The following is a 19,319-nucleotide window of genomic DNA, read 5'->3' as shown; positions in this document are numbered from 1 at the left end:
GATTTAGAAAATTAACTCTCCACAAGTGTTGTAAAAGCTGCTAAGTTTCTCCAGTACTTCCTCTTTATATTTTGAATTCCTTGGATGATTTACACTCTAATTAGTAATAGTTATAAGGCACTCAAAACACACAATTAACTTTACATTGCCTGCTCACAACCAAAACTAGTTTTTAGGAGTTCCTAAATAATACCTTTTTAGTTCCTTCCCTAATAAAAGTTTGTTCTAGTTAAAAAGGGCTTTCATAAATTGTTTAATCTTACGATGGTGCGATAGAAATGTCATTGCTTCAGTTTTTCATCCTCTTCTTACAAACTCGAACCCCTCCCTTTCCATCACCTCCTTCCTCCTGCCTCTTTAGCCTATTTCATGTGATCTCCCTTCTTTCCTACTTCCTCTCACTGTTCATGTTGCCTGCCCAAAGATCCTGTGTTTTAACCCGTTCTCCCCTATCACCATTAGCTGGTCATCCATTCAAATTCTTTATATATTCCCCATTTATTTAGTGTCTTCCACTTTACTAAGTGCAGTCATAACCATGAGGTGAATACTGATACAAAGTATTCATCTACTGCCAAGAGCATCTAAGACTTGCCATATACAGCAGGCCTGGCATCACATGGGACTGAGTTCCCCAGCCATAACTTTTGTGAAATTCTTCTTAATCCATGTTTAAGCTGAGGAACAAATTATTTTAATGTTTTTTTTAATAGAACCTAGATTTTTTTTTTACTTAATGCAGCTATAAATCACAGAAAACACTTTACTCCCTAGCTTCCAGTCAGCATTTTACTTTTATTAAGTACTGGTGTGGTTCCTGTTCAGGTTAGCTTCTGCTCCGAAAATATCTACCTATTGCCATTGATTGATTCATGGGCCTGAACTCATCCAAAATCTTGTACTTTTTTCCATTAGTTTTACATCCCTGAATTCTTTTCCTCATGGCTTGTCACAGAGTCTTCACCTTCCCTGCTCCTCTCAGTAATGCTGGCTGCCTTTCATAATATTTCACCTTGCTTGCTCCTCTCAGTGAAATTGACAGCTTACGTGGAATCCCCACATTGCTCACTCCTCTCCTAATCTTCTAACATCTGATCCTCTATGGCCTCCCTCAGTATTTATAGAGCTTTTCATTGAAAGTGAATCGTTTTAGGTTTTAGGGTCTCCAACCTGTCACTAGTCTCTTCTAGCTGCTATGTAGTATCTACTCTTTGATAATCAGTGCAAAAGATGAGACTATCTTCAGGTAACCTGAGATACAGTTAAACACAAGATTTGAAATGAGACCATTTGGGAGAGGTCAAAGAATCAAAGTTACGAGGGTGAACTAAGGGACAATATGTCAACATCCTTACTTCAAATAAAGAAGAAGAACAAAGAACAATACAGCACTGGAACTGACCCTTCAGCCCTTCAAGCCTGTGTTGACACATTTTGCCCTTCCATACTAAAACTTTCTTCACTTAGAGGAACCGTATCCCTCTATGCCATTCCTATTCATGTATTTGTCCAGGTGCTTCTTGAATACTACTATTGTTTGCTTCCACCACCTCCTCTGGCAGTGCGTTCCAGGCACTCACCACCCTTTGTGTGAAAAACTTGCCTCTCTTTTAAACATACTTCCCACCCCACACTACACTTGAATTTGTGTCCCCTAGTAATTGACCCCTCCATTCTGGGAAGCCTCATACTTTCCAGTCTATCCATGCCATTCACAATCATGTAAACTTTTATCAGGTCACCCCTCAATATCTTGCATTCCAGTGAAAACAAACCCAATCTATCCAACCTTTCTTCATTGCCAAAATTCCCCATACCAGGCAACATCCTGGTAAACCTTTTTATGTACCCTCTCCAAAGCATCCACATCCTTCTGCTACTGTGGTGACCAGAGCTGCACACAATATTCCAAGTGTAACCTGAATAAAATTCTATAAAGCTGCAGCATAATTTTCCTAACCTTATACTCATTGCCCCTTCCATTGAAAACAAGCATGTCATTGGCTTTTTTTACTACCTTACCTATCTGCGCTGCTGCCTTCAGTGATCTCTGGACCTGCAAACTCCGATCCTTCTGCCATTCACTGTGTAATTTCCACTTACACTTGACCTTCCAAAATGCATCACCTCACATTTGTCTGGATTAAACTCACTTAGTGTGACTATCCCTTCCAGCAGATCCAAAAATTAGATGTTTAAAGGGATTATTGTGTTGCAAACAGCAAAAGTGCAGCAGCCCTTCAAAACTACTCATGTTTACATTGGCCTCTGAGTGCACCATGTCCTATATTCTTGGGGAAGCAATGTCCAAATCTCACATGGCGAGTGTGGTCTGTTCAGGAAGGGATAGACCTGGAAAGTGCCTTGGCACTTCATAACCCGCTAAAATAATAAAATACACTTTTCTTTTACTCATTCATGAGGCCAATATTTTTTGCCCATCCCTAATTGCCCCATAGACATTTAAGTGTCAACCATATAGCTGTGGGTATGGAGTCACATGTAGGCCAGAGGATGGCAGTTTCCTTCCCTAAAGGACTTTACTCAACCACATGCATTTTTCCAACAATTGACAATGGATTTGTGATTGCCGATGGACATTTAATTCCAGATTCTTGAAAAAAATTGAATTCACATTCTGCCATCTATCATCCTTCATACAGAATGATGTGCAAAGCTCATGTATCCCATTGATGTTCCTAGTCTATAGAAGAAATAGGGCTTACTGGTTTCTGATCTTTTGCTAGGTTTTCTTTATTTCTGAACAGCCATTATTCCATATTGTGTTATCAGCTTCAAACACTGCTGTAGAAAATACATTTGAAAGCATCTGGTAAGTAATCCTAACATGCTTTGGTCAAGAATGTCTATTTACTGACTTGAAAGGTGTATGAGGAAAAATATAGGTCAGCCTCACTGATCTAATACAGTGCAATTGTAATGTTAACATTTTTATATGTTCTACAAAGATAACTATGGCATTTCCTTGCCGCTTCACTTATATTTGATCCTGGGTATGATTGTGGTGGTGTTACTAATGTTTATATGATGGAACAGTGAATTTATCTTATATTACAGAACATGCTCCTGGGCAGAAGATCTAACAGCAAACATTTTGTGGTTAGAGACTCACAAGAGTCGTCAGAACACCATATGATGTTTCTTTTATTACTGGTTGTAAGAGAAGACGAGATGGCATTGAGTTCAATGGAATGAACTTGCTGGAAGGGCAAAGAAACCCATTAAATTCAACACACATCATATTTCATAATCAGAATCCCATGGTTAAAGCTGACACAATAGAATGGGTTTGTTGCAGTCAGGATATTGTAAAACCTGCCGCATTTGCTTTTCTGAGCACATCGCTTACTGGACACTGATGGCTCGCATCCCATTACTCACCAGACGTGGAGGGTATCACTGGGACCATGGTGTTTTGTGCAGCTCCAATTAGAACAGCATCAATTTCAGAAAGACAGATTGAAATAAAAGGCAGCTAGAATTCATAAGGTGGATGTGGTGTTTATTGTACAGTTAACCTCTAAATTAAAAATAGATGAAGATAATTAACATGAAGATAGTCAACAGGACAATTTTCAGTGATCAAAGAATATAGAAAGGGACGTATCCTAATAAATGTGCACAACATTTTTAAAGTTTAAAGTTTCATTCTTTATTTGAATATTATTCTTCTCTAATGCCGATCGATAGAGGTTCAATTCTGAACAAGAGCCATATTGGATGCGAAATGTTAACTCTGTTTCTCTCTCCACAGATGCAGCCAAGCCTCCTGAGTTTCTTCAATTCTGTGTTTTTTTTTTGTGAGATAGAGGTATCTGTCAACCTTAATTTAATTATAAATTAGATTCCCTACAGTGTGGAAACAGGCCCTACAGCCCAACAAGTCCACACTGACCCATTTATCTCTGACTAACGCACCTAACACTATGGGCAATTTAGCACAGCCAATTCACCTGACCTGCATATCTTTGGATTGAGGGAGGAAACCCACACAGACACAGGGAGAATGTGCAAACTCCACACAGACAGTCGCCCGAGGCTGGAATTGAACCTGGGACTCTGGTGCTGTGAGGCAGCAGTGCTGACCACTGAGCCACTGTGCCTCCCACAATTCATTCAGTTAGCATTTAAGTAATTTTTTTTCCAAGTGTCTTCTGGTGTCATGTCAGATTATTTTCAGTCTTCATCTTGAGGCTTGGTTTATGGTTGAACTCCTATGGAGAGTTATAGACAGCATCTTGTTTAAAATGGATTCTAAATGACTGACTGAAATCTAAGGTTGCTTTACCCCTGCTAACTATGTGAGATTCCTACTCATTACTACGGTCAGAGAATCCCTATAGTGTGGAAGCTGGCCTTTAGGCCTATTAAGTCCACACCAACCGTTCGAAGAGCATTCCACCTTGGCACATCCCATACCCTATCCGTGTAACCCTGTATTTCCCATGGTCAATCCACTTTGCCTGCACATCTTAGGACAGTGGGAGGAAACTGGAGCACCCAGAGAAAACCCATGCAGACACTGGGAGAGTGTGCAAACTCCACACAGACAGTCGGCCAAGGGTGGAATTGAATCCAGGTCCCTGGCACAGTGACACAGCACTGAGCTACCACACTACCCTACAATGTATGTACTACCAGGTCTCTTTCTTCCAATAGACTGGATAACTGTGCCCAGCAAATAATGTGTTGTGAGTAGTACATGGGTAAAGAGGGTTAGAGGAGAAAGTGAGGACTGCAGATGCTGGAGATCAGAGCTGAAAATGTGTTGCTGGAAAAGCGCAGCAGGTCAGGCAGCATTCCTGAAGAAGGGCTTATCCCTGAAACGTCGATTCTCCTGTTCCTTGGATGCTGCCTGACCTGCTGCACCTTTCCAGCAACACATTTTCAGCTAAAGAGGGTTAGAGTGCTTTATGTTTTATTGTGTATTGGTTTGCTTCTAATTTTTAGCTGACTCTGCTAGTCAGAAGCAATATGAAAAAGGATGTCAACTTCTTACTTTCTCCCTGTCAGTACACATTGGCCTCTTCATGGGCATCATGCAGAAACTGGGTCCCTTGCCACTCCAGGAAGAGGACAGGCACACTTGCAAGTCGATGTACCCTGACGCTCAAAAAACAAACCCCTATCTTTGGTCAATATATGGAGGCCTCGTGACCTCAGGACAGTTGAAGACTAAGGGAGGAAACATTGTCAGAAAACCTGGGCAGTAGCCCAGAGCAGGCAAGCTATTATCGAAACCTCTGAGAATGCTGAAGAAACTCAGCAGATCTGGCAGCATATTTGTCTCTTCTTCAGAACCCAGTATTCTTCAGACTTCTATCTGAATTGCAATCTTTCTAGCAACTCCTTCAGTTCGCTGATGCCAAACATGGTGCCGTGCATTCTTTTGGACTCAACCAGGGAGACTGAGAGAGGCTGTCTGAGAGTTGGGCAGCCCAATATTTCCACAAATTTATGACCAGGTTTGTGCTCTGAACAGAACACTTGAATTTTTCTGCAGAGCATTAACACGAGACAGAGATAACAGTCATAATTGATTCACTGTATTTGATTGGGGTAAAGAAGGGGTACCCAGTGTTTTGTCTGGCAATGGGAGAGACTAACACTTCCAAATATCAGCTACTGCCTGCCTCAACTCTAGGAACCTTTTAGTAATGTGCTTGGAGTATGGAGGATCTGCCCAAAGAGTGGATGGGATTCATTGCACCCTGCAAACAAACAAGATAAACGAAAAGAAAGAGGGTGACAATTGTGGCTGCTAAACTGGAATACCAGAACCGTGTCCACAGGTAGATTACTTGCAGCTGGTTGGCAACATGCAAATAGCAGGAATGATCAATATGGAACTTGCCTTAAGGCTGACTGAGCTTCCTGACAAGGAGCACAGCTTCCCAAGAGTAGATCACTGAAAGAAAAGCAATCAGTGTTCATTGATCAGCGGATGTTTACAGAGGAAAGAGCACGAGCATGTTTTAGTAGGAACCTACTGCTCTTAATTGTAGAACATTCCACAACTGATTCAGAAAGTATTCGCTCCATCTGCCTCTTAACTCAAATAGGGTCAGTTAATCTCATGCATGCGTAGCTAAGCTAAATACTGTGCTTCATTCCAGAGATGAATGACCAGGTGTCAGGGGACCTTAAGACTGCTATCAGCAGAATTCCTAAAGATCAGAATTATGATTCACTGAGCAAGTTCAATGGAAGAGCAGATACTGACCATGAAGCTTGTCTTTCCAGCCTTAGACATCAACACAGAGGCAAGATAGATAAAATGAACAGTATCTACTTGAGCTTTGCAGATACCACAGCCTTTGCGAAACACCTAACTTACTTCAGAAGAAACCATGTCACAAAGTGTCCTGGAAACATCCAAAATCAGGATATTTGCATTAGTTCACCTGATCATCATTCAGTGTGACTCTCTTAATAGTATTCTCAACACCCATAGTCACCACAATATTGACTGTGATTCAAATGTGCAGTAATTGGCTTCATGCCTAACCCTGATTCTTCATTACAGGTGAAAAAGAGCTCTCACAAAATGTCTTTAACCAAGTGTTCCTTTTCTCCTGGTGACTTCTGTAAGGCACATAGCACAGCACCTACTCATTTTAGGTGAAGTCCTGAATTTGCAAAATGAATATTCGAGTATTGCCAATTTTGCTGACAAAATGCCCCAAAAGGTTTCCTGATATCTTTGAGTTCCTTTTCATAGCTCCAGCATTTCCTCTTTCAGGTTTCAATTCCATTACCAGGATACTGTCTTGAGCCAAATGAGAGTTAAGCCTGTTTTCTTAGTGCCAACTATTAATGTTCATTTCTGATGTGCGTGCCCCTATTTTAAGATCAAGGGTGTATTACTAAGATACTTTGCTGTGTTACAACTTTGGTAAATTGGAGGTCTCCCATTTTTGGGTTGAATTTTCAGACTGTGCTCCTGGAGGAAATCTGTATGGATCTCTCTTAATTTGAACTGAATGAAACTGTTTAGGACTTGATGAACAGCTGATTTAAAGAATTATTCAACACTGGGCCTTGTGCACATGCAGGGAATTGTCCATAATGATTAGTTTGCTGCAGTGAACATTTCACCAAATCAATCATAATCAGATCCTGCAAATCTCAGAGTGATTTATATAAGCTTACATAAATGTTAATTCAACAATTATGTTTCTAACATTTCCCATGTCAAGAGTGATGGTTGCCAGTATTAATTCTCTTGCCAATTTGCTGTCCTCTCCTGAAAGCATTGGCCCTTCTCTGTGACACAGGTCCTTAGTGCTGTGTTCTGCTGCTGTTTGCTACATTAGACATAATTTATGTGTGAGCTTTCATGAGACCGTTGGTGAGCCTAACTGTGCTGAGTATCACAGTCCGATTGCAAGACAAATTGTCATCTCATACTCCTACAATGCTGAGCGTTCACAGGGCAGCCAGTAGGACAATGAACACTGGATTATTTCCCTTGTCTATGTCCATAGCATCAAGATTAATTTTAATAGTCCCTCCTACTGCCTCAGCAGATATGGGGGCCTCTCTAACTAGCTATGCATTGGATAAGCTCATTAAATTGTTTCAGATAGAATATCGTTCTACTTGTGACCATGGTGTATTGTTAATTGTCTTGTTTTTAAATAGGACTGAGTTTGTGAACACCCCTGGTGCTTAATTGAGTTACTCATACTATCTTGACATTGACAAATTGGTAAGTACTGATGCTGCAAGTGTAAGTCTTGAAAAGATTTCCGCTTGGCCTTCTGCTGTTTTTTTTATATACACTAAGCTGATGCAAGTTTGAAAAAAAAAACAATTATCTTAGTGCCCTCCAATGCTCCTGTGGGTATAATTGCCAATGGTAGATCAAGTGTATCAGGCTATTAAGTAAACGAAAATCCTGTTCTTTAGATATGCTTGCTAAACTTTCAAGAAATTCAATGTTAAGAAATCCAACGGGCTTAAAAGGTGATTGCCCTTGCAAACAAGAACAGGAACAGTGATGTCTAATATACTCCGACCCATTCCAAGTAATGAACAGTCGAGGCATTAAAACCTCATGCCTTTTACTAATTTAAATGATTACGCCAATATTAAATACACTGCCAAGCGGCTGCATAATCTCACTTGGGGGCACCAGTTTTAAGCGAGGCAAATATCAATTAAAGTTCATCTGCATAACTTAAAGCCAGCTTGTAACTCCTGAAGAAGGTAGGTGTAGAGGCTGGTTGGAGCATGTGCTGGAATTTGTATCAGAAGCTGAACAATGTGGTGGGTGGGGGGGATGGCGGAGGGCTGGGAGTGGGCCCCAGATTTTCAGATGTGACACAGAAGTCTCTGATACAGGATGTGGAAAGGAGTCTTTTCCCAGAGGGGACAAGGTGACCTTCCAGCCAAGCACTTAGTAGAAAATAAAAGAAGGGAACCTTGGGAGTCAACGTGAGCAGAGGTCACCAAACTGGGCTGCAATGCTGCAAAAAGCTTCAAGATCTTCCAGCTCAGTGAATTCTTCTCGAAATGTACTTGGAACAGTACAGCACAGTGCAGGTCCTTCAGCCCACAATGTTGTGCCGGCCTTGTATCCTGTTCTAAGATCAGACTAACCTACATACCCCTCATTGTAATATTTTCCTTGTGCCTATCCAAATTTCTCCTTCATACAGTTGTATATGGGTCTTAAAGGGTCTAAAACAGTTAACACTGTTTAGGTGCCATAAGCACCATCCACTGTGATGATGTCATGAGACCAGTGGACACAGTAACTGAAAACTTGAAGGAGCAGGTCTGAAACCAGGGCCTGCTAACAGTCTCTGTAATAATGCATACAACATCATTGAAACATGCAAATAGTTGGCTGGATGCAATAAATTACATCATGTTTATAGCAAGAAACTCTTCTAGCTAGATCAGAATGTGGCTCTCCTCATCTGCATTGGACTGTGCAGACTCTTGCTACCCAGAAGGTACTAGGTGTAGCATGTACAACATTTGTAACTGATCCACTAGCGTTAGACCCTCTTCAGCATACCATCCTTCCCTCACTCATTTAACAGCAAACATGAGGCATAGCTCAAGCCTCGCACTTCACTCTTACCCACTTCTCACTGTTGAAGTCACAGCTTTCACACACTGTTAGCCATTCAGTCATGACAACTGTATTGTCCAAAGAAAAGGCATCACTCTCACTGACAAACTTCACTTTGCCTTGTGGGACAGGGTGGTATACTGTCTCTAAATGGAAGCTAGTAGGGTCCTCACCTCAAGGCAGGAGATGGCTGTTGCTGTCATTAAGTTGAATGTGATAGAGGCCATGCAACGCACCAGGGCTGAAACCAGAGTAGTTGATGGGACTTAACTATCTAGTACACCTTCTTAACTCTCCAGTACTACTTTTTAAATTAATGATAATTCATTTCAGTCAAGCAGAAGCCATAGTAAGTAGTAAGAAACAATTGGCAAATTGTTGATGATATGTTTTAAAAGCACGAATGGGAGGTGGGTTATTTCCTGTTGTGTTGCAACAGAACCACAACAAATTCCCAGCTCGGCGAACAGAACCACAACAACGAGCACCTGAGCTACTAATCTTCTCACAAACTTTGGGTTATTTCCTGTTGACAGAATAAACTTTGTGAGCTTCAGAGAGAATGTAAAGTTGAGGAGAGAGTTTGCAAATGGCAACACTGGTGTCAAGTGAGTGTTATATGTGATTGTCCCAATCTGCTTACACTGTGTACTTGTGATCCACACTCCTTCTTCCTGGGGGTAATTGTATCACCAAGATGTATTCAGTACAGTCCGTGCTAGAAGAGTGTGACATGGTGCTGACATCATGTTGGTACCAAAACAGCACTGGTGCTGGCAGTACTTTAGGTGGTCATAGAATCTGGTTAGAATGAAACAACATCTGTTAGTACGTGAATGTAATGTTTAGAGCTGCATTATGAACTCTTGAAATACATTTGTTAGCTTAATGTGACAAACAAATGGCTCTCTTAGCTGTATTTTACTTCATTTTACTCCATTCCCTGAAATTCCAAACCAAATGATAACAATTTGCATTTATGAAGTGCATTTAACGTAGCAAAATATCCCAAGGCATTTAACAAAATTAGTAAAAATATTTCTGACACTGAGTCACGTGAAGGAGATAATAAGAGAGAATCAAAAGTTTTTCAAAGGGGTAGTTTTTAAGATGCATTTTAAAGGTGGAGAGAGAGCTAGTAATGTGGAAAAAGAGATAAAAACTGCAAAGTTTTTAGGCAAAATAATACACCTGCAATGATCTGGAAATCCTTATGTTATTAGAAATGGTGGCCTGAATATTCCTTATTTATGGAACTGTGGTTTATCTTTGGCGCAATAGGACTTTCATCCATCACAAAAATTCATCCATGACCCAGCTAAGCTTTTGCTCTTGGGTCTTGTCAATTATTTTTGGAATCGTCTTGGACCTCATCCGCTGGGGGTTCTGCCAAAAGCAGTGCTGAAAATTAGATTGCCTTCAGAGCTACGACAGCTTAGTATTGTTGCAGGCCTCCACAAAGCTGGTGATAAACAACTGTTAAAATTAGGTATTTTGCAATCCATTTATACAGTGCGTCTTACAACCTGAGGCTGATAAAGTCTCAGTCATCATAGTCAATGAACTATTTTTGATGTATATCTCCTTTTTAAGTGTAGGAAAACACAGCAATCAATTTGTGCGCAGTGGTGTCATGAGGCCACACTAGTATTTTAACTGATAGTTTGAGCTGAGAGGCCAGTGTTATTTCCTCACCGGATTTTTAAAAAATACAGGAGAAGGAACCAAGCCATAAGACCCTCAGCAGATATATCAGTTATGGTGTATAGTATTCCCACCACTCTGCTGCTAAAGGTGCTATCTTCAAGGTGAAAAATTAACTTGAGACCCTAACTGCATGTTCAGGTGTTTGTAAAATATCCCATATCACTGTTTTGAAGAGAAATAGAGTATTATCTCTGGTGCACTCTTAATCAATATCAGAAAAAAAAAATTGCTGTTGTGGGATAGCTGGGTACAAGCTCACTTGTCAGATTTTCTACCTTACAACACTGACCATCCTTCAGAGGTATTTCTTAGCTTTATGACACTTTGAGTCATCCAGCGGTCAAGATAAACAATATGTAAATAGTCATTTTGGAGTACAGGGCTAGAATATTTCTGAAAACAATTACCAAGTAAATGCAAGGTCACAAGTGGAGTGAATTGATTGGGTAGCAACTGGACTCTGACTTGTAGCGGCATTGCCATAGATAATGTACAAGTTGGGGATGACTGACAGTTAACTGCTAAGTTCTGTTTTAAATTTTAAGCCGCGGATTAATCAAGACATTGAGAAATGAACTGGGAAATGACTGTCACTTACTTTGTTGAGTTGAAGTCACAATATGTGAAAATAAAACATAAAATACTGTGGATGCTAGAAATTAGAAATTAGAAACATGAACACTGGAGAAACTTAGCAGGTCTGGCAGCATCTATGGCAGGAGAAACAGAGTTATCGTTTTGAATGCATTCTAACTCTTTTTCAGAACTGGGCATTTAAAGGAATTAAATTAAGTCCTTTTCTGAGCACGGCATCAGAGAGGGGAACCTCAGAGGTTACAGAGAATACACAGCATAGAGTTGGACAAGAAAAAGAGATCAGGTCAGAGAGAAAGGGAAGAGGGAAGGATCTCGAGGGCAATCAGTATCTCAATGTTTGGAACCTGAATTCCTTAATGTCTTCAAAGCTGGAGAAGAATTGAATAAGACAAAGAATGAAATGGAAGCAGGAGCTCGGACATCTTTAAAATAATGTGAGGCTGATAGTGAGAAAGATCAGATTTGCTTATGGCTGTACATGACACTGAGCGTGGATCTCCGGATACAGCAGGAATAGGTGACAGAAGTGTAGTGTGTCTTTGAGATACCCATAACATGAAGGATGGAACTTCAATAGCAATCAGAGTAAGGCAGAGACTGAGGCAGTCCCTGGGGGAAGAGATGTAGCTGTGAGAGTGCGTTTTGGCTAATACTTAATCAAATGTATGGAGGGAGATTGGAAGGTGAACAAGCCAAAAGACTAAAATGAAAATCCCGTTGGAGAAACAGAACTTTTTCAAGATGGGCATACTTGAGAGAGAAGTAGCAGTGAATTAAATACTCAAATAAAAACAACATAATGTGGATTCTGGAAATCTAAAATAAAAAGAAAAGGTGCTGGAGAAACTCAGCAGATTTGTCAGCATTGTGGAGGGAGAAACAGAGCTAATGTTTTGAGTTCAGTATGATTCTTTTTAAAAACAATAAATATTTCTGACAGTCCTGGCAAATAATGGGAGCATAGTAAAAGTGTGAAATAGTTAACTTAGCTATTGCTCAAACCTCTGGCTGCTGTCAAGCATATTATTCCACCCTTTTTGCCACTCAGAAGATGGCTGGTTAACACAGTGCACACAAAGTATTGGATTATTTATAGAGCTATTTGGAAAAGAGACAGACCTTTCAGTCCAACTCATTCATTCCGACCAAGTTTCTCAAACTACACTAGTCCCACTTTCCTGCATTTGTCCCTTATCCCTCTAAACCTTTTGTATCCATGCATCTGTCCAAATGTTTAGTTTGGGAAAACTAAACAGCTTTGACTGGTGTTAAATTGCTTCAACCCAAAGTAAATTGAAGCCAAGAAGATTTGCACCTGAGGTACGACCAATCAGCTCAACATCTCTGATAGGTGACTCTGTGCAATTTTTACCAGTTGACAGCGGATTTTCTATCCTGCCCTACAGTTGAAAGATGAGCAGAGAGATCATCAGCATCATTGTGATTTTGTGACCTTTAATCTCGAACACTATCTCCTAGTTTTGAGGTATGCTAATATCCTTCTTCTAGGTTATTAACTGAAGGAGGTGAAGACCTATAGCAGTTGTAGGATATAACAGTTGTAGAAATTGTAGAATACTTAATGGAGTTTAATGGAATGATTGAGTTCAGCAGTGTATTTCTTCTTTCTGTTCAGAAGAGAGACAGGGTACCAGTATAATCTGTCCAACTGCTGTGTTATCCTTTTCACCGTGATAATCTCATTTACGTATGCCAGCACAGTGCACTCAGGACATTGTAAAGTAATGATATGATGAAGTGTATCTGCAGTGCTTTAGAGTACATGAGAAACAGCATTAAAGCTGTGCTTGAAGGAAAAAAATACATTCCCATAAAAAATCATGTTAACTCCAGTTACAATAGCTTGCCAGTCTCCAGATCCTGTCAATAGGTTTTATAATTCCATTGCCTTTAGCCCTCCCAATTCAACTAACATTCATCTCCCAGTGGTTTCTATGGTCACTTGAAGTGGAACGTTAAGGGAAAGTTTTGTGTTTTATAGCAAATCTTGAATAGGTGATCCCTCATTTAGAAAAAGAAGATAATTTGCTTTTGTATGAGCTGAATGCTGCTTTTAGGACCGGAGTGAAAATTGACACTGAGGATTATCACTTCGTTCTGGAGGAAGGCTCGGAGACCTAGGTTTCTTGAGACTTCACTGGAAATGCTGGTGTGTCAGGGGAGACAGAAGAACATTATATTTGGAAAATCCCTTGGAAGCTAGTGAAGGTGGTGAGAATTAATTCTATGACTTCAAAATACCAGTCAGGCAAGATATGGGAAGATAGACATGTTTTCTAGTAAAACAAATAACAAAGAACTGGAGATCTGAAACACAAACAAAAACTAAGAAAACTGGGGCAACCCAGCAGGACTGGCAGCATCTGTTGAGAGAAAGCAAAATCTGAAGAAGGGTTGCTATACCTGAAAGATTGAACCTGCTCTCTCTCTCTGCAGATGCTGCCAGAACTGCTGAGTTTCTCCAGCAATTTCTGCTTTTGTTTCAAATCTTCTAAGCATATGCCATATTAACTGTCTATTATTACAGTTGCATCCCCATCACTGAAATTAATAGAACCTTCACTCACAGAATTATGTACCTACACTCCATTCAAAGCATAGCTAAAATATAATTCAAAGATAAAACCTTCTATAGGGTCTGGAACAATACTTTAGAATGTAGCACTGGAAAAAAGCACAGCAGGTCAGGCAGCATCTGAGGAGCAGGAGAGTTGACATTTCCAGCAGGACCCTACATCAGGACTCCCCTTCATCAAGACCTACCGAAACATCAACACTCCTCCTCAGATGCTGCCTGACCTGCTGTGCTTTTTCCAGCACCGCACTCTATCTATTCTGAATCTCCAGCATCTGCAGTCCTCACTATCTCCTAACAATGCTTTACACAAAGGAAGATTGTTGTAACTTGGGTAGGAAATTGAGAAACCTCACCCCTCAACCTTTCAAACCATTCCATTCTCTGCCATCATAGTTGGCAGGAGTCCTGCACATTTCACATACTTCTGCCCTCATTCCTCCCCTTCCCTCCCATAACATTGATAGGTTCCCCCATGATCCTCACCAACCACCCTGCCAGCAGCTACATCCACACGATCACTAACCACCATCTCCAGCAGGATGCCACCAGCAGACACATATTCCACCCCCACCTTGTCAGCCGTCCACAGGGACCGTTCACTCCAGGCCACCCTGGCTCTCTCCTCCTCCACTGCCAGTGCCATTCTCAGACCCTGCATTATAGAAAAATCATGCTTTAGAAACAGCGCTTAATGTGTTAGCGACATAATCGCCAATACACGTTTTAAAAGTTTGTGTTTTAGAAACAGTATACCCAATCCGTCGACCGTGTTACAGCGAAGTCACGTTAGTGAAACAAGCCTTATCATAGAATGGCCTGTATACATGAAAAGATGGTGGAAGCAAATATAGCAATCAGTTTCAAAGGAAATTAGATATGTACCTGAGAAGGACAAATTTGTAAGGCCACTGGAACATAATAAGGAACATAATGTGTGGAGAATTTTTTTAAAAGAGGTAGCATAAAGTTGATGAACAAAATGGCATCTTTTCATGCTGCGTGATTTTATGATCCTAGGAAAGGAACTGTGCAGGAAGGTTGTCCCATGGGGTTTCAAGGACAGACTGCTACTTTTATTGAGAAAGTCATCAATTTAACGTAAAGGTACTTGGATCAAGGTCTAAATAGATTTGTAGCTAGCTTCTGTCGTTGATTCCAGAAATTTGTCACTTCAATTTGATAACTTTGTTCAATTGTGCTTTATATCTAACCATCAATTACTTCTCGAAAGCAAAGGGCATAGAGTTACAATCTCAAAGGGAAGCGTTCTCCACTATTCTTTTGTGCTTTAATGAACTGCAGCCTGGGTAAGCAGGTGAATTCCCAATGGGTGGATTTATCCTCAGGTATCGTTGTTCTGTTATAGATCCAAGTCCGGTGTTTTTGGAGTTAGCAGGCTTGTCATGTCTCAATATGTTGTGAAGCAAGCGTTTTAGGTTAAATGTCCTCCTCTAATGGATGTGAGGTGTTAATTTGATGTTTCTGGCTAATTATGAATTTCAATAAACCTTGAAAGGGTGCAGTGGAAGCCTGTTCTCTGCAATTCTCAGATTCACATTATCTGAAAAGTGGGTCACAAGGAGCCTTGTGCCATCCTCGGTAAACGATTATAATTGCCCGAGGAATAATGTCAAAATACTGCACATGCTGGAAATCTGAAAAACAAATGCTAGAGACACTCAGCAGGTGTGGTATCATCTATGCAGAGAGAAACAATAAACGTTTCAAATCCAAAATAACTCTTATCCAGAAATTTTCAATTGTGTGTGTGTGTGTGTATAAACATAATGACCCAGGTGTATTGTTCAACCCTGGGCATTGCTACATGACCAGATACTACTATAGGTGTATGGTAGTGCATCTACTTTAAGATTCACCTCTTTGATACTTTGCATGAGGAAAATGCCTCAAATAGGATTTTAGTCATAATTATAACATACCATATGCTCAAATTTTACTTTTTCAGGTCCAGATCATTTCAACTCCTGGTTTAGATTAAAGCTTAAGTATCATTCACTGCCTTCTATGTTTCTTTACATTAATGTCCTACAACTAATTTATATATTTTTCTGTCAACCTTCTGTACCACCATCAGAAATAGTTCTGCGACAGACAATATTGTTATCTATGAGCCGCACAAACTTAGGTCACATTCCATTGGGGAAAAGAAACAAAGGATCAAAACACAGATAATTATAAAAGAAATTTGTGGTATGAGTGTAAAAAATATAATGATTTGAAGACTGAAAACTCAACTCAATGTTTCAGTGTCAACTGATTCACATTAATTTTTTGTTTTATGAGGTTTTCTTTAACCCTCGTTTTTAGATTATAGTCATGTAAATTCCTTTCCTGCTTTTCATTATTTTCTATACGTTGATGCAAGTGTTGTGTATATTGATAGCAGACTGCTAGACCCTCGGGCTGCACAGATCCAGACATGCTTTATGATCCCTAAAGATAGCAGTAATTTTATTTTCTATTTGCTCCTGGGTTACAGATTTCCTGCATTGTTAGACATTATTTACATGCCAGTAACAATCTAACCATTGTACCTAATTACCAATTCGATATTTCATGAACTACATCTATATTAAACCTGATCTGCACCGCTTTGCTAAGAGATGCTGAGCAGAACTCTACTCTCCAAAGACAATTGAACTGTGTGGGATCAATCCAGAGAATACAGGAGATTGTGTGATAAGGGGATACCAACCTTGACTATAGATTTGCCTTTAAGTCCCTTGCCACCTTTTCTGCTGATGCAGTTCAAGCTATATCCTTGTACATATTCTGCTCTGGGGCCTCCCTGTTGGGAGTGGAAATTCAAGACAGACTGCGATCCTTTCACTCTGCAAGCTCAGTTTCCAAAAGCAGCAGCCTTTTCCTTTTTGCAACATTATTTAGCACATAGCAAGAGACAATTGTTCTGTAGACTGTAGCTGCCTTGTATTGCAGGGCTGCATTGGATTTATTCAGGCACCTAAACGAAACTTGAGAATGGCTAGAGTTTGTTCAATTATACTTCTAATACTTGCAAGCTTCATTATATCTGTTCGCCTCCTTTGTCTGTGGAAGCCTTCCTGGCGCCATTAGCCATGATTTTAGGGGAACAGCCCTAATTACTAAGCAACCTGATATGTTGCTGTGAGTCAAAAGTATTGTTATTGTAAATTTGTGCATGAAGAAATCTTCATGATAACCATCTGCCAATTTGGGTGTTGGGCATTCCATATTTACACTGGACATGGATTTCTGATAAATTGATACTTCTATTCACATGCTGTCCAGGGGAAGAGAATATCAGCGCCTCAGAAGGCCATGTTTAACCCTAAAAATGATTTGAGATTTGAATGAAAGCCTTTCTTGTGCATTGCATTGGCATGCTAGGTATGTGGAGCTTTGAGTGGCTATGTGAGTTCCCTCAATAGTTCCTTGTATCTTCTCTATTTCTACTGGAGAGGATATGACTTGTGCAGTCTTTAGAAATAAGGCAACTGTGACCTTGATGCAATGGCAGAGAACACTTAGCTGATCTGGAAAAAATAATGTGACTGCTTGGAAAGGTCTCATCATAATTGTGACCTTGAATACAATAATGTTATCTCAGTGGCAATTGACTGCAGGCTATCAAAGCTCCTTCAATCATTCGTAGGGTGAAACATGGCCTTCTGAGGCACTGACAGTCTCCAACATTAAAGTAATCCTTTGATCTGTATGGGTGGCACGGTGGCACGGTGGTTAGCATTGCTGCCTCACAGTGCCAGAGACCTGGGTTCAATTCCTGCCTCAGGCAACTGTCTGTGTGGAGTTTGCACATTTCCCATGTGTCTGTGGAGGTTTCCTCCCACAATCCAAAAATATGCAGGTTAGGTAAATTGACCATACTAAATTGCCTGTAGGGGAAGGGGTCTGGGTGGATTGCTCTTTGGAGGGTTAGTGTGCACTCATTCCAGCCTCTGCAACATTCTTATTCTTTTCCCCCTGAGAGCATAGGAATAGAGATATTTCTTTATCAGAAATCCATGTCCCAGTGTAAAGCCTGCCTTTGAGTAGAACACGTTGAAAACCAACAATAAAATCCTGACTTAAGCTTCGGAACATAAAGGAGACCATTTTCAGGAAAAGTAACATCAAACATTAACAAACTGCCTCTTCAAAGCTGCACTTGCCTTGATGTTTTTACACTTCCCTTTGCCTTATCTGGGATACGGTCATGTTTGTGGAAATAGCTGAAGAAACTCAGCAGGTTTGGCAGCATCTGTGGAGAGAGAAACATAGTTAATGTTTTGAGTCCAGTCTGACCCTTCTTCAGGACACTCTGCCTGCGTTACAAATGGACGGTTAAATGATTACAAATTAAATGTAGCATGGTTCATGCATTTGCCCCTTCAATGTCATAGCACCATGGACATATGAGTCTTATGTCATTGCCCATCAAACTGACAGTGACTCTGCTCGCCCTGGGCATGGACCCAGCCATCTTCCAATTTCGTTTCACATTTAGTGATTGGCAAGTGACGGTAGGGAATGCTCACGGTTGACCCTGTCAGTAGTAGCCTCCACCTGGTTGCTCTCTCTCTTGCAGCCCTCATGTTAGCCTTTCCCTCACATTGCTTGTTTCAACCAATCACCCCCATGTGCAGACCCACCACACCTTTAACTGTTGTCCCTGCCATCTGAGCCCAAAGATTATATCTTAATAATGTCTACCTGGTTTCCTTGTGGAGACGATGGTAGTAGTCACTGCCAAGGGACATGCTCCAATAGCCTATCATTCCCTCTGTTATTGTTCTTCCTACCTTTACAATACTTGAGTTCACCCAACACCATCCCTGACTCCAACTCTGCACGTGCCTCTGCTTTACTCTACTAGTCTTGACTCTCCAATTCCTTTTGAACTCCTAGCACAGTATTCACCTCAAAATATCTGATTTTTTTATTTCAAAAATATACTTTATTCATAAAATTGTTTGGGTCTCTTTACAATTGATCATGTCATTCTTGTGCACACATTACATTGCTTTACGTACAGACGTCAAAATTTATTTTTCCTATGTACAAGTCTGTACATTTACTATCCAGCTCTTCTGCTGAGGCGTCAGCGGAGCCCAGATGACTGAATGGGCCCCCTGTTCTTCTTTAGGCAGGCAGATGTTACATGGCGGTCTTGCCCCACTGCGCCTTGGCGGCAGCTGCCCCAAACTTCAGCGCATCCCTCAACACATAGTCCTGGACCTTGGAATGTGCCAGTCTGCAACACTCAGTCGGGGTCAACTCCTTCAGCTGGAAGATCAACAGGCTTTGGAC

The sequence above is a fragment of the Chiloscyllium punctatum genome, chromosome 19 (assembly GCF_047496795.1).
Source record: "Chiloscyllium punctatum isolate Juve2018m chromosome 19, sChiPun1.3, whole genome shotgun sequence".
In the NCBI taxonomy this organism is placed as follows: domain Eukaryota; kingdom Metazoa; phylum Chordata; class Chondrichthyes; order Orectolobiformes; family Hemiscylliidae; genus Chiloscyllium; species Chiloscyllium punctatum.
This window is presented reverse-complemented; position numbering follows the sequence as displayed.